The 14,412-nt window shown below is 45.0% G+C and overlaps 1 pseudogene; it reads left to right on the top strand.

Moving 5' to 3' along the window:
* Positions 1–2,532: 2,532 nt before the first annotated feature.
* Positions 2,533–3,026, top strand: LOC132888448 (B-type lectin plumieribetin-like; annotated as a pseudogene).
* Positions 3,027–14,412: the final 11,386 nt, after the last annotated feature.

Here is a 14,412-nt window from a genome sequence, read left to right as displayed (position 1 = left end):
TGCTGATGCTAGTTCTGTACCTAACAGGCTAATCGTTTACCCTTCGTCTGGAGAGCTGCTACGAAGCATGATACCAGCATGTTCCGCCTTGATATTCACAGAGCAACGGTGAGAAACGTGCCATTTCAGTTGCTCTGGTGCTATTTACCCCCTTGTTTACTGAGTGCTGAAACAAAGTAGTGGTTATGTTAACGTTATGAGTGAACTGAAGCTGAATGATGGTGCAACGTTTCTGAACATATTTACAATGTGGTAGCTGAATTCATGCTGATGTGTACTATATGTAATTTAAAGAGAGAAGTGTTTACTCTTCCTAATGCCAATTTAAAGGGAGGAGTGTTTATTTTCCTAATGCCAATTTAAAGGGAGGAGAGAGTAATTTTATATGTTGTGATGAATATAATGTTTATTTGCACTATGCAACTGCAGTATTGAAAACTTTAATGCGACTCAGCTGAGTAGCTGTGTGTAAAGTATCTCGAGGGTAATTTTTGGTGCATTTCTCGTTCATGAATGAATAGGCCTTTACTGTAATGTAAGAGTAAATTAAGCACACTTCTGTAATACCTCCAAGTCTTAAACCAGAAGGGTACTTTTGTGTTATTTGCACATAGTTCTGTTATGGTTATGATAAATGACATTTTGAATGTTGATAACACTGAGTGTTAATGGTTACTAACACAAGTATTATTGAGGCACTGTTCACACAAACAGCAAGTAAATATGTGAGCACTTTAACACTTAGTTCTCAAAGATGATGTACAACATTCAGTCTTAAGTGCAACTATATAAGAAAGAGATATAAGATTTGAGTAGAGATAATTCATGTCAGAATTAGATGTTAACGGTGTACATCTTTTGACATTTAGATATTCCGAATAATGCATCTACGAATGAGTGGTATTGAATGTATGCTTTTTGACCTTGCTTGTAGGTCAGGTTTTTTTAGTTGAGAGCAATTCAACTGTGGTCCAGGACAACCTTCTGGCTGAAACCGATGGCAAGCCAAGTTCCCTGAAGAAAGTCAAGCACCAGGATATACACGTACCCGTTCATACTCTCATTGAACAGTTAGATTACAATACAAGGAACCTTGGAATTTGAACTGAACTGCAGTAACTCTGAAACAGAGCACCTGAAGAGAACTTTCCCTTCCATTTTATTTTTAAGGGCCCAGGGACAATATTTTATTTTTCTAGTGTGCACACTACCTTTTATTTTTCTAATTGTTTGGGGTATTTTGTACTTTGTAAACAATATAAGAGTGGCTACTCAACTTCCACTTCTGTGTCTGTCTCATTATTGTTGCTCAGCATTATGGCTCCTGTCGAATTTAGCATCTTCTGATACTGGTCTAGGTTTCATTACTATTCTAAGTCATTATTATACTGTAATTCACTTTTACATTGGTAAAATTGGTTACACATAGCCTGTGGTTTTTTGTCATGTATTGGTTACTCATAAATTTACCCACCAAAGGATGAATTTATCTTATCTTATCTTATCTTATCTTAGCTTACCCAGATTTTCAGTGCTGGCCACAGGACAGTGGGCGTCATCTCGGGTTCTCAGAACGAATGTTTGGTTCGTCTTTCAGCTGAATCACTGGAGCTTAGCAGAACAGTGTTTGTTCATATTCTGCTAATGGGCTATGTGTAAAAAAAACAGTGAGAGGAGGAGTCCTAAACTCTGTCTCGGTCAGAGTCAGTCCATATAAACCCCATCACTCATCACCAATCCGCAAAGCAGCTCATTGATTCATCTCTCCGCTCACTGGTTCATCTCTCCGCTCACTGTTCATCTTTCCGCTCATTGATTCATCTCTCCGCTCACTCTCATTGTGCAGGTGAGTAAAACTGAACCTAAAGTGCACCTGGTTTATTTATTTGAACATTTAAAGAAAAAAAACCCCAGATGTGTTGATGTATGAGCATGGCATTTTATAAAGATGACTAAAGCTGAAGAATAAAACTAGAACTGATGCATTAATTATTAAATATAAAGCCTGATATCCTCGGATCAGTTTGTACATGAATTTATAGCTTCTATAATGTAAGTAAGAACAGGAGCTTGTTTTGAACGTTCTGCAACTTTAAATCTGACTATAAACAGATGAAAGCATGAAATATTATAAATATAAGCACAAGCATTTGTGATGTTTTATTCTTTAATAATTAAAAATGGTAAACTTTGGCAAATTGCTTTGGTATAAGGGAAAGAAAGCACTTGGGGATGAGCTGTTTTAGGAAAATAATCAACTTCCAGGTGGGAACAGTAAATTTGATTTGCATCCCGCTGTCTGGATGATTTTCCTACAACAACAAACCCACTCGTGTTTTATTCCTTACGTATTAGCTGTGAGAACTAGAAATGTGGCTTTAATTATTTAGAAACTGTGAAAGTCTAAATATTAATATCTTCAGGTCAGCATGTACACAAATTCTTTTCCAATGTTCTTATTTTTTCCCATAAAAGTCACTACTTGCTTGAATCTGACACACATTTTTAATAACTGTCTTTATATTCAGAACCATGAGCAGGAACTTCTTGTCTATAAATGAAGAGCTCCAGAAAGGAGACTTCCTGTTATCCAACAACAGCGAGTTACAAAGCAATCTTTCAGGTAGAACTGAAACAGGGGAAATATATAGAGATGAAGAGTCTTCTTTGCTTTTTCTTCATTTGCTGTTTGAAAAAATTACTTCCAGTTCCTTTCACAGAAATATAAACTCACCTTCCATTCTCTGATATTGAACTCTAACGTCTTGTTTCAGGATGATGGGAACTTTGTAGTGTACGGCTGGGCGCCGCTGTGGGCTACTGACACTGGCGGCATTCCAGGCATCAGTCGCCTGGCCATGCAAAACGACTGCAACCTCGTCATATATACGCCGGATAAACCCGTGTGGGCCGCCGGCAGCTACAGCCCGGATCTCACCACATGCCGTTTAACTTTGGGTAATGACGGCATTCTGGTGATCCACAGGGACAAGCATATGGTGTGGAAGTCCACTAAGAAGAATTAAAATTAATGAAAAAAACTTCTCAAAATGCTTTGATGTTCCTTTCATCTGCAACTGTCATTAAAGTTGTCAATAAATCAGCAAAGCAGATCAGCTGGATGTCTCCGTGTCTCAGTGTTATAGCTATAGCACTGTTATTACAATCAGTCATGAGCTGAACCTCAACACCACAATTACACCAATCACTATTTCAACTGCACTGTTGATAAATAATAAATCTAAGAGATATAACGTAAGGGACATAATTCTATTTAGAGTCAAAAATAATGAGTATAATATTGATATCAGATAGATTTTGATTGGTCTGTATCGAAGAAGGTTGAATTGATAAAGTGTGAGTGATGTAGAAATATAAGTCCTCTTATAACACAAACATAATACACACACTATTATCATTAGGAATATTAGGGACAAGCCTGCGAGCTGGGGACGGAATATCAGAACGTCAATAACATCAGTGATTGTCGCTAACATTAAGTACGTTAGCTAGCAACACAACAGACTCATGAAACAAACCATTCAAATGCTAACACACACAAACAATCCAGTACTTGTCGCTGACTGAAGAGATGTTCCACTGAGATGCAAGACTGAGAAAACAGACACAGCTTGGACTGTGATGAAATTAATTTGAGACGATTGTGAGCTTTGGAGATCACGTTCCTCTGTAGCTCTGACTGTAATCACAATCTTTTACACAGATCACAAAAAAATCCTGACATGCGTACAAAAGTGTGAAGTAAAGGAAAGGTCGCCATTACTAATGCCATTTCATAGTGTCCTGTGTTTGTGTGTGTGATATGTACATATGCACAAGAAGGTACCCAGGTGTTGAAACACTGGCCCCTGGAGGTGATAAGGGGTGAAATGGAGTTTCTCCTGACACTCAGGTCATGAACGTTTCAACTTGCAAAGACGTGACTTTAAAAGATGAAACCATTTTTAAAGTTGCTCAAAAGTAAAAGTAAATTATTACAGCAAGAAACATCTCATCTCATCTTCTTCTGCTTTATCCGGGACCGGGTTGCGGAGGCAGCAGTCTAAGCATGGAAGCCCAAACTTCCCTCTCCCCAGACACCTCGGTCAGGTCCTCGGGAAGAACACCGAGGCGTTCCCAGGCCAGCCGAGAGACATAGTCCCTCCAGCGTGTCCTGGGTCTTCCCCGGGGAACATGCCTGGAACACCTCCCCAGGGAGGCGTCCAGGAGGCATCCGAAAAAGATGCCCGAGCCACCTCAGCTAGTTCTTCTCGATGTGGAGGAGCAGCGGCTCTACTCCGAGCTCCTCCCGAGTGACTGTGCTTCTCACCCTATCTCTAAGGGAGTGCCCAGCCACCCTGCGAAGGAAACTCATTTCAGCCGCTTGTATCCGTGATCTTGTTCTTTCGGTCATTACCCAAAGCTCATGACCCTAGGTGAGAGTCGGAACATAGATTGACCGGTAAATTGAGAGCTTCGCCTTTTGGCTCAGCTCCTTCTTCACCACAACGGACCGGTAAAGCGACTGCATCACTGCGGAGGCTGCACCGATCTGCCTGTCGATCTCACGCTCCATCCTTCCCTCACTCGTGAACAAGATCCCGAGATACTTAAACTCTTCCACTTGAGGCAGGACTTCTTCACCAACCTGGAGAGGGCAAGCCATCCTTTTCCGGTCGAGAACCATGGCCTCGGACTTGGAGGTGCTGATTCTCATCCCAGCCGCTTCACACTCGACTGCAAACCGCCCCAGTGCATGCTGGAGGTCCTGGTTTGAAGAAGCCAACAGGACAACATCATCCTCAAAAAGCAGAGATGAAATCCTGTGGTTCCCAAACAGGATTCCTTCCGGCCCCTGGCTGCGCCTAGAAATTCTGTCCATAAAAATTATGAACAGAACCGGTGACAAAGGGCAGCCCTGCCGGAGTCCAACATGCACTGGGAACAGGTCTGACTTACTGCCGGCAATGCGAACCAGACTCCTGCTCCGTTCGTACAGGGACCGGACAGCCCTTAGCAAAGAGCCCCGAACCCCATACTCCCGAAGCACCCCCCACAGAATACCACGGGGGACACGGTCGAATGCCTTCTCCAGATCCACAAAGCACATGTGGACTGGTTGGGCAAACTCCCATGAACCCTCGAGCACCCTATGAAGGGTATAGAGCTGGTCCAGTGTTCCGCAACCAGGAAGAAAACCGCATTGCTCCTCCTGGATCCGAGGTTCGACTATTGGTCGAATTCTCCTCTCCAGTACCCTAGAGTAAACTTTCCCCGGGAGGCTGAGAAGTGTGATTGGAGCACACTCTCCGGTCCCCTTTCTTGAAAAGAGGGACCACCACCCCAGTCTGCCACTCCAGAGGCACTGTCCCCAACCGCCACGCGATGTTGCAGAGGCGTGTCAACCAAGACAGCCCCACAACATCCAGAGACTTGAGATACTCAGGGCGGATCTCATCCACCCCCGGTGCCTTGCCACCAAGGAGCTTGCAAACCACCTCAGTGACTTCGGCTTGGGTAATGGACGAGTTCACCTCTGAGTCATCAGCCTCAGTCTCCTCAGTGGAAGACATGACGGTGGGATTGAGGAGATCCTCAAAGTGTTCCTTTCACCACCCGACAATGTCCCCAGTCGAGGTCAACAGCTCCCCACCCGCACTGTAAACAGTGTTGGCAGAGTATTGCTTCCCCCTCCTGAAGCGCCGGACAGTTTGCCAGAATTTCTTCGAGGCCGACCGATAGTCCTTCTCCATGGCCTCCCCGAACTCCTCCCAGTTCCGAGTTTTTGCCTCCGCAACTGCCCGAGCTGCAGCACGCCTGGCATGCCGATACCCGTCAGCTGCCTCAGGGGTCCCAGAGGTCAACATGGCCCAATAGGACTCCTTCTTCAGCTAGACAGCATCACTTACTTCCGGTGTCCACCACCGGATTCGGGGATTGCCGCCACGACAGGCACCGGAGACCTTGCGGCCGCAGCTCCGAACAGCTGCATCCACAATGGAGGTAGAGAACATGGTCCACTCAGACTCAATGTCCCCCACCTCCCTCGGAAGCTGGGAAAAGCTCTCCCGGAGGTGGGAGTTAAAGACCTCCCCAACAGAGTGCTTGGCCAGACCTTCCCAGCAGACCCTCACCATACGTTTGGGCCTGCCAGGTCTGTCCAGCTTCCTCCTCTGCCAGCAGAGCCAACTCATCACCAGGTGGTGATCAGTTGACAGCTCAGCCCCTCTCTTCACCTGAGTGTCCAAGACATAGGGCCGGAGATCAGATGAAACGACAACAAAGTCGATCATCGACCTCCGACCTAAGGTGTCCTGGTGCCACGTGCACTTATGGACACCCCATGCTCGAACATGGTGTTCATTATGGACAAACCGTGACTAGCACAGAAGTCCAATAACAAAACACCACTTGGGTTCAGATCGGGGAGGCCGTTCCTCCCAGCCATGCCCCTCCAGGTGTCACTGTCGTCGCCCACGTGAGCATTGAAGTCCCCCAGTAACACAATGGAGTCCCCAGTCTGAGCACCCCTCAGTACCTCTCCCAGGGACTCCAAGAAGGCCGGATACTCTATACTGCTATTCGGCCCGTAGGCACAAACAACAGCAAGAGCCCTCTCCCCAATCCGAATTCGCAGAAAGGCGACCCTCTCGTTCACTGGGGTAAACTCCAACACATGGTGGCTGAGCTGGGGAGCTATAAGCAAGCCCACACCAGCCCGCCGCCGCTCACCATGGACGACTCCAGAGAAGTGGAGAGTCCAGCCCCTCTCGAGGAGCTGGGTTCCAGAGCCCAAGCTGTGCATGGAGGTGAGCCTGACTATCTCTAGCCGGTACCTCTCAACCTCCCGCACAAGCTCAGGCTCTTTCCCCCCCAGCGAAGTGACATTCCATCTCCCAACAGCTAGCCACTGTGTCCAGGGATCAGGTCGTCGAGGCCCCTGCCTTCGACTGCCACCCAATCCACACTGCACCAGTCCCCTACTGCTACCTCTGTGGGTGGTGAACCCACAGGAGGTCGGGCCCACGTCACCTCTTCGGGCTGAGCCCAGCCGGGCACCATGGGCAAAGGCCTGGCCACCAAGCGCTTGCATACGAGCCCCAACCCCAGGCCTGGCTCCAGGGTGGGGCCCCGGCTGCGCCATACCGGGCAACGTCACGGTCCTTGATGGTTTCTCCATAAGGGTTTTGGTGAACTGCTCTTGGTCTGGCCTGTCACCTAGGACCTGTCTGCCTTGGGAAACCCCGACAGGGGCATAATGCCCCCAACAACATAGCTCCTAGGATCATTCAGGCACACAAACCCCTCCACCACAATAAGGTGGCAGTTCTAGGAGGGGGCAAGAAACATACAAGGGACTTTTTTTTAAAACCACTGTTTACTAAACATGAGGACCTGAGCATTCTGGGGGGAAAAAAAAAATCGATAAAAATAGACTGAACAGACAGAATCTTATTGAAAATAACAAACAAACTGAAGGCAGTGATACTTTTAGGGGCTACGCTACAATTTCTAACTGCACTAACAGCTGCAGAGAAAATCCAGCCTCTGTCTGAGGATGATGATGGTGATGATGTTGTTGTTGTTGATGATGATGATGATGATGATGATCCTGCTGAGGGAAAATGCTGGCATTATTTAGAAGAAAGAAGAAACTCTTATTTGTCACATGCACACTTCAAGCACAGTCAGATTCATCATCTGCATTTAACCCTTCCTCTGCATTTAACCTGCCCGGGGAGCAGTCAGGGGTTCGGTACCTTGCTCAAGGGCACTTCAGCCCAAGGCCACCCCATGTTAACCTAACTGCATGTCTTGAACTGTGGGGGAAACCGGACCACCCGGAGGAAACCCACACTGACACAAGGAGAACATGCAAACTCTATACAGAAAGACCCCACCAGCCGCTGGGCTCGGACCCAGAACTTTCTTGCTGTGAGGCGACAGTGCTAACCACTACACCAGTGGTTATGAAACCTTTTCAACTTGAGACCCAAACAATAAATTCAGAGTCTCCTCAGGACCCAAACTTACAAAAATCTACAAACCCCATTTCCATAAAAGTTGGGATATTTTCCAAAATGCAATAAAAACAAAAATGTGTGATTTGTTAATTCATGTGAATCTTTATCTAGCTGATAAAAGTACAAAGAAAAGATTTTCAATAGTTTTACTGACCAACTTAATTGTATGTTGTAAATATAAACAAAGTTAGCATTTGATTCCTGCAACACACCAAAAAAAAAAAAGTTGGGACAGAGGCATTATTACCATTGTGCTACATCAACTTTCCTTTTAATAACACTTTATAATCGTATGGGATCTGAGGAGTTGGACTTTTTGTCCATTCTTGCTTGATACAAGACTTCAACTGCTCAACAGTCTGTGGCTGCCGCTGTCTGATTGTCATCTTCACGATGCACCATGCATTCTCAGTAGGAGACAGATCTGGACTGGCAGCAGGCCAGTCAAGAACACACACTCTGTGTCTACAAAGCCATGCTGTTGTGGCCCGTGCCGAATGAGGCCTGGCATTGTCCTGCCCAAATAAGCATGGACTTCCCGGGAACATTCTCATTCTTATCTCATTATCTCTAGCCGCTTTATCCTGTTCTACAGGGTTGCAGGCAAGCTGAAGCCTATCCCAGCTGACTACGGGCGAAAGGCAGGGTACACCCTGGACAAGTCGCCAGGTCATCACAGGGCTGACACATAGACACAGACAACCATCTACACACATTGACACCTACGGTCAATTTAGAGTCACCAGTTAATCTAACCTGCATGTCTTTGGACTGTGGGGAAAACCGGAGCACCCGGAGGAAACCCACGTGGAGAACATGCAAACTCCACACAGAAAGGCCCTCGCCAACCATGGGGCTCGAACCCGGACCTTCTTGCTGTGAGGCGACAGCGCTAACCACTACACCACCGTACCGTGATGGCAACATGTGTCTCTAAAATCCCAATACTGTATATCAATGGCACACACTTCACACACATGCAACTCACCCCCGATGCCCCCCCATCCACCCACCCATCACAGATGAATCATCTCTGCCCTGATAGAAACATCAAAATAATCGCTTCCACCGCTGTTTGAAATCTTCACGTCGCTCGTGACTCCACCCTTTCTTTTCAGTCACACATGACCAAATCAACTTCCTGTGACTTCCATAATATCACCTGGCTCCGCCCCTCTCGGCTTTCAAGATGCGGTGTTGATGATGATGATGATGATGATGATGAAGAACAGCACACAGGAAATTGCTGTGATTGTCGTAACGGTGCTGAAACGTGTAGCTCTCGCACTCCGCCACCAGAGGGCAGCACGAGCGCACTGCAGTTCCAAGGAGAACCTTTCAGAGCTGAGAGCCTGAGAACTCCTGCTCCCTTTTCATCATGAGGAAAACACAACTGGCAACAAACATCATCATTCAGTTAAAAAAGGATTAAATGAAGTAAAGAAAAAAATGGAAACAATTCCAGAGAAGGAGGATAAAACAAAATATACTGTAAAATAAAACACAAAAGAGTAAATGAATAAATAAAACCGTTTTAACTGAAAGGTATACTAAACACAAATGTCAGAATAGAGGAAGAGCTTTCATTATTTGTGAAAAATATTTGCTTTTAGTGAATTAAAACTCAACAATTAAAACAGTCAGGTACTGTATTCTGCGTGTGTGTGTGTGTGTGTGTGTGTGTGTGTGTGTGTGTGTCAGTCATTAGTTTAGCATAGTGCAGTGGTTCTCAAACTTTTTTCACCAAGTACCACCTCAGAAAATACTTGGCTCTCCCAGTACCACCATAATGACCAACATTAAAATACAGTAGCGTAGTAGGCCTAAATATTCATTAAAAACAAGGCAGAAGTTTTATTTAACAAGTATATTTAATATTGTTGGCCACTGTAACATTACACACAGTACTTTGAACAGTAACACTGTGTTTAAATATAGGAAAATAAAACACTGTCCTTAAATAATGAATCAAATAAATTGTCCAAATCTGCAACATCTGTAGTCTCATCAAGCTGTATGGTAAAATATCTACTGTTCTTAATGCGCTCAATCAGTGTCTTTTTAACATCGTCAGCCATGTCGTTTATTCTCCTTGACACGGTGTCATTTGAAAGCGGCACCAAGTTTAACTCTCTGGCAGCTTTCTCTCCACACATGATACGCGTCATCTCTCCGGCTAATGGCAAACACAGCAGTTCCCCGATTGTGTGCGGCTCACCGGCTCTGGCGATCAGGAGGCTGCACGATATGAAGCTTCCTGTGCTTTGGCTACGGGTGTACCATAGGACAGAATGGTGGACTTGGACTGCTTCAGTTCATCACGTTTTCGTAAAAAAAATGCATTGGTTTGTCCTTTAGTGCTGTGTGTTTGGTTGTAAGATGCCGTTTGAGATGCGATGGTTTCATGGACTCATTGCTCAGAACGTCCCCGCATACAACACACTGCGGCCTGGGCAGCTCCTCTGTCCCGCTCCAGATTAATCCCAGTTTTATGTATTTTTCGTCAGACTTCCTCCTCACTGGTTTCTGCTGTTTGCTAGCAGTTCTGGGGCTGGTTTTGCACTGTCGTTAGCATCCGCGCTCGGCTCACACACGTCCTCTTCAGTTCTCCCTCTCTCCTGATCCACGCTCCCATTCGCGGATTTAAGCCACGACAGTAATTTTGTCGTACTCGTCATAATTAGCAAAGCCACCTCCACCTTTTCCCATCACAGCCTAGTCTACCAATGGCGGATAACCGTCTGTCAGCGGAACCGGCGGGAATGCGCACGTACGCTACGTATGGCTACCCAGAAGCACTTGCAAACTTTTTAAAATTATTAACTTAATTTGTATCTCCTTTCATTTTCTTGTCATCGGTTGATAAGATATTTTCATCCATTCGGATATTATGGATAGTATTTCACGTTTTATTTTATTTTTTAAATTTTATTGATATTTAATGAAGTGATTCTTTGGCGTACCACTAGAATGGAGCCCGCGTACCACAGTTTGAGAATCACTGGCATAGTGGATTAATGTGGGTTGCCAGAGTGGAACAATTTGGGTTGCCAGAGTGCGTTAATTTGTGTTTTTCTAAAGTGGATTCTTGTGGGTTGCCAGAGTGGATATATTTGGATTGTGAGAGTGGATCAATTTGTGTTGCCAGAAAGCCTTAATCTGGATTGTCAAAGTGGATTAATGTGGGTTGCCAGAGTGGATTATATCGGTCATGATATTACACTGTATTACTTCAGAAAGTAATGTGCACAATTGTGTACGCGGTGACTGAAGAGGTTAATGTGTGTTGCCAGAGTGGATCAATTAGGGTTGCCAGAGTGGATACATTTATGTTGCGAGAGTAGCTTCATTTAGGTTGCCAGAGTGCATTAATTTGGGTTGCCAGAGTGCATTAATTTGGGTTGCCAGAGTAGATTAATATGGGTTGCCATATTTGATTAATTTGGGTTGCGAGAGATAAATATGGGTTGCCTAGTAGATGAATTTGTGTTTTCAGAATTTTGGTTGCCAGAGTGTATTAATGTGTGTTGTCAGAATAATAGTAACATGTTAGTATCCAATACAAAAAGGATGGATGGATGGATGTAGGGTGTTTTTTCTGTCTTGGTTTTAGATTAACACAAATTTTAATTTCATAAATACAGTGAAGGACAGCAGTGCAGTCACCATTATCAGGTTAACCGAGATCATTTATATCGACACCTCTACCGCCATACGCTTCAGTGTTTAACACTGTGTTTGGAAATAAACCTCATCTCATCTCATTATCTCTAGCCGCTTTATCCTTCTACAGGGTCGCAGGCAAGCTGGAGCCTATCCCAGCTGACTATGGGCGAAAGGCGGGGTACACCCTGGACAAGTCGCCAGATCATCACAGGGCTGACACATAGACACAGACAACCATTCACACTCACATTCACACCTACGGTCAATTTAGAGTCACCAGTTAACCTAACCTGCATGTCTTTGGACTGTGGGGGAAACCGGAGCACCCGGAGGAAACCCACGCGGACACGGGGAGAACATGCAAACTCCACACAGAAAGGCCCTCGCCGGCCCCGGGGCTCGAACCCAGGACCTTCTTGCTGTGAGGCGACAGCGCTAATCACTACACCACCGTGCCGCCCTGGAAATAAACCATGATATACTATACAGGTACAGCATCTTCAGCTCACACTGCATGTGTTATTGCATACATGAAATTTCACTCAGTGTAGTTGGAGGTGCCAATAATTCTGGACATGGAAAGGTAGGAGGGGGGAAATATGACAGAAAATGTCACAATCATGATACTTGAAGATGTTTCTACAATCCATGATATGTATTGTAATATTTTTACTTTGCTAAGAAGAACAGGTAAAGCTGAATTAAAAAGAAGAACCTGGGAACAACTGAGACTGATCCATCCATCCATCCGTTATCTCTAGCCGCTTTATCCTGTTCTACAGGGTCGCAGGCAAGCTGGAGCCTATCCCAGCTGACTACGGGCGAGAGGCGGGGTACACCCTGGACAAGTCGCCTGGTCATCACAGGGCTGACACATAGACACAGACAACCATTCACACTCACATTCACACCTACGCTCAATTTAGAGTCACCAGTTAACCTAACCTGCATGTCTTTGGACTGTGGGGGAAACCGGAGCACCCGGAGGACAACATGCAAACCCCACACAGAAAGGCCCTCATCAGCCACTGGGCTTGAACCCAAGACCTTCTTGCTGTAAGGTGACAGTGCTAACCACTACACCACCATGCTGCCACTGAGACTGGTGATATTTAACATTTAATTTTGAATAAAATAAATGAAAATGGAATGAAATGAGACCAAATTTTCCATTTTATAAACTGAGTTGAAGAGAGAAAAAAGAATCAACGTCAAATCAAAGCTGCTCCAAAGGTCGATTTATTTCGTCATAATTTTTGAAACATGATAAAAGTTATAAACTATGATTTAAAAAAAGTTCTCACATTCCTATGATATCTGAATAAAGTCTATTGCAGGGAATTTTATCACGATATTAAAGTATCGTTACAGCATATAAATCACAGCTCCCCCTGGCGGCAGGACATTTTATTATACAGTGGATATTTATGAAGCTCTTTTGTGATAGAGTTAAATAGAGCAGCAGGTCACAGATCTGAGAGAGGTGAGGGGTGAGAGGGGTTTAAATAAAAATAAATAAATAAAAGCTGTATAATTTTTATTTTGTATAAATCTGGTAACCGGGGCGGCATGGTGGTGTAGAGGTTATCGCTGTCGCCTCACAGCAAGAAGGTCCGGGTTCAAGCCCCGTGGCCGGCAAGGGCCTTTCTGTGCGGAGTTTGCATGTTCTCCCCGTGTCTGCGTGGGTTTCCTCCGGGTGCTCCGGTTTTCCCCACAGTCCAAAGACATGCAGGTTAGGTTAACTGGTGACTCTAAATTGACCGTAGGCAGGGGCGTATCACCTGCGGGGAATGCGTACGTTTCATTCCCCGCACTTTTGTTGAAACACAATTTCATCCCCCGCACTTTTGTCAGATTAAAATGACATCATTATGAAAATTATACAGCTACTATAAAATGTGTAACAAGGAAGTAAACTATTGCCATAACGCATAGACCGCAGAACCGCCCGGGCCAGGGGGGCCGTGGCCCGGATAACTTTTTGAAAATTATTTAAAAAATAGGCTAAACAAATATTTTTTGATGTTGAGCGGACTCGAGCCTGGCATGAACAGCTCCGACGCGCTATAATGACACCAATCTATCACCAGCTAATCAGGAGACTTAATCAAATGCATCCCCCGCCCACCAATTTATCACCAGCCAATCAGGAGACTTAATCAAACGCATCCCCCGCCCACCAATCTATCACCAGCCAATCAGAAGACTTAATCAAACGCATCCCTCGCCCACCAATCTATCACCAGCCAATCAGAAGACTTAATCAAACGCATCCCCCGCCCACTTGTGTCCGTGTCTGAGACGCTGAATTTTCACAGAAGGAGGGAAGAAGTTGACTGAGGTAAGACTGTGATAAATTAACGAGCGAATAAGAGAGGGATTTCAACATACAGGGCTTAAGTTTGTTACCGTTAAATAAGCATTGCTTGTACAGTAGCGTTATGTCATTACAACATTGACCCACTTTTAACGTGTCGAGTACCGACTGTAGCCGCTAACATGCTAATTAGCTTGCTGTCAAAAGTGCAAAGACCTTAAATTGCTCTGTGTAAATTAGAAAATGGTGCAACTTCCTCTGTAGCCGTCAACGGACAAGCACAGACTTGTCTTGAGTTTTGAGCCGATCACAGCAGGGCAGCACTGTGGCCTGAGGTAAAACATGATAGTTTTAGTTTGTTTAAATTACAAAAATGAGTAACCCAATGACTGTCTCATATACTCT

Source organism: Neoarius graeffei, chromosome 6 (assembly GCF_027579695.1).
Source record: "Neoarius graeffei isolate fNeoGra1 chromosome 6, fNeoGra1.pri, whole genome shotgun sequence".
NCBI classification, from domain to species: Eukaryota; Metazoa; Chordata; class Actinopteri; order Siluriformes; family Ariidae; genus Neoarius; species Neoarius graeffei.
The sequence above is the reverse complement of the archived record's forward strand: the minus strand, read 5'-3'. Positions and strand labels throughout refer to the sequence as shown.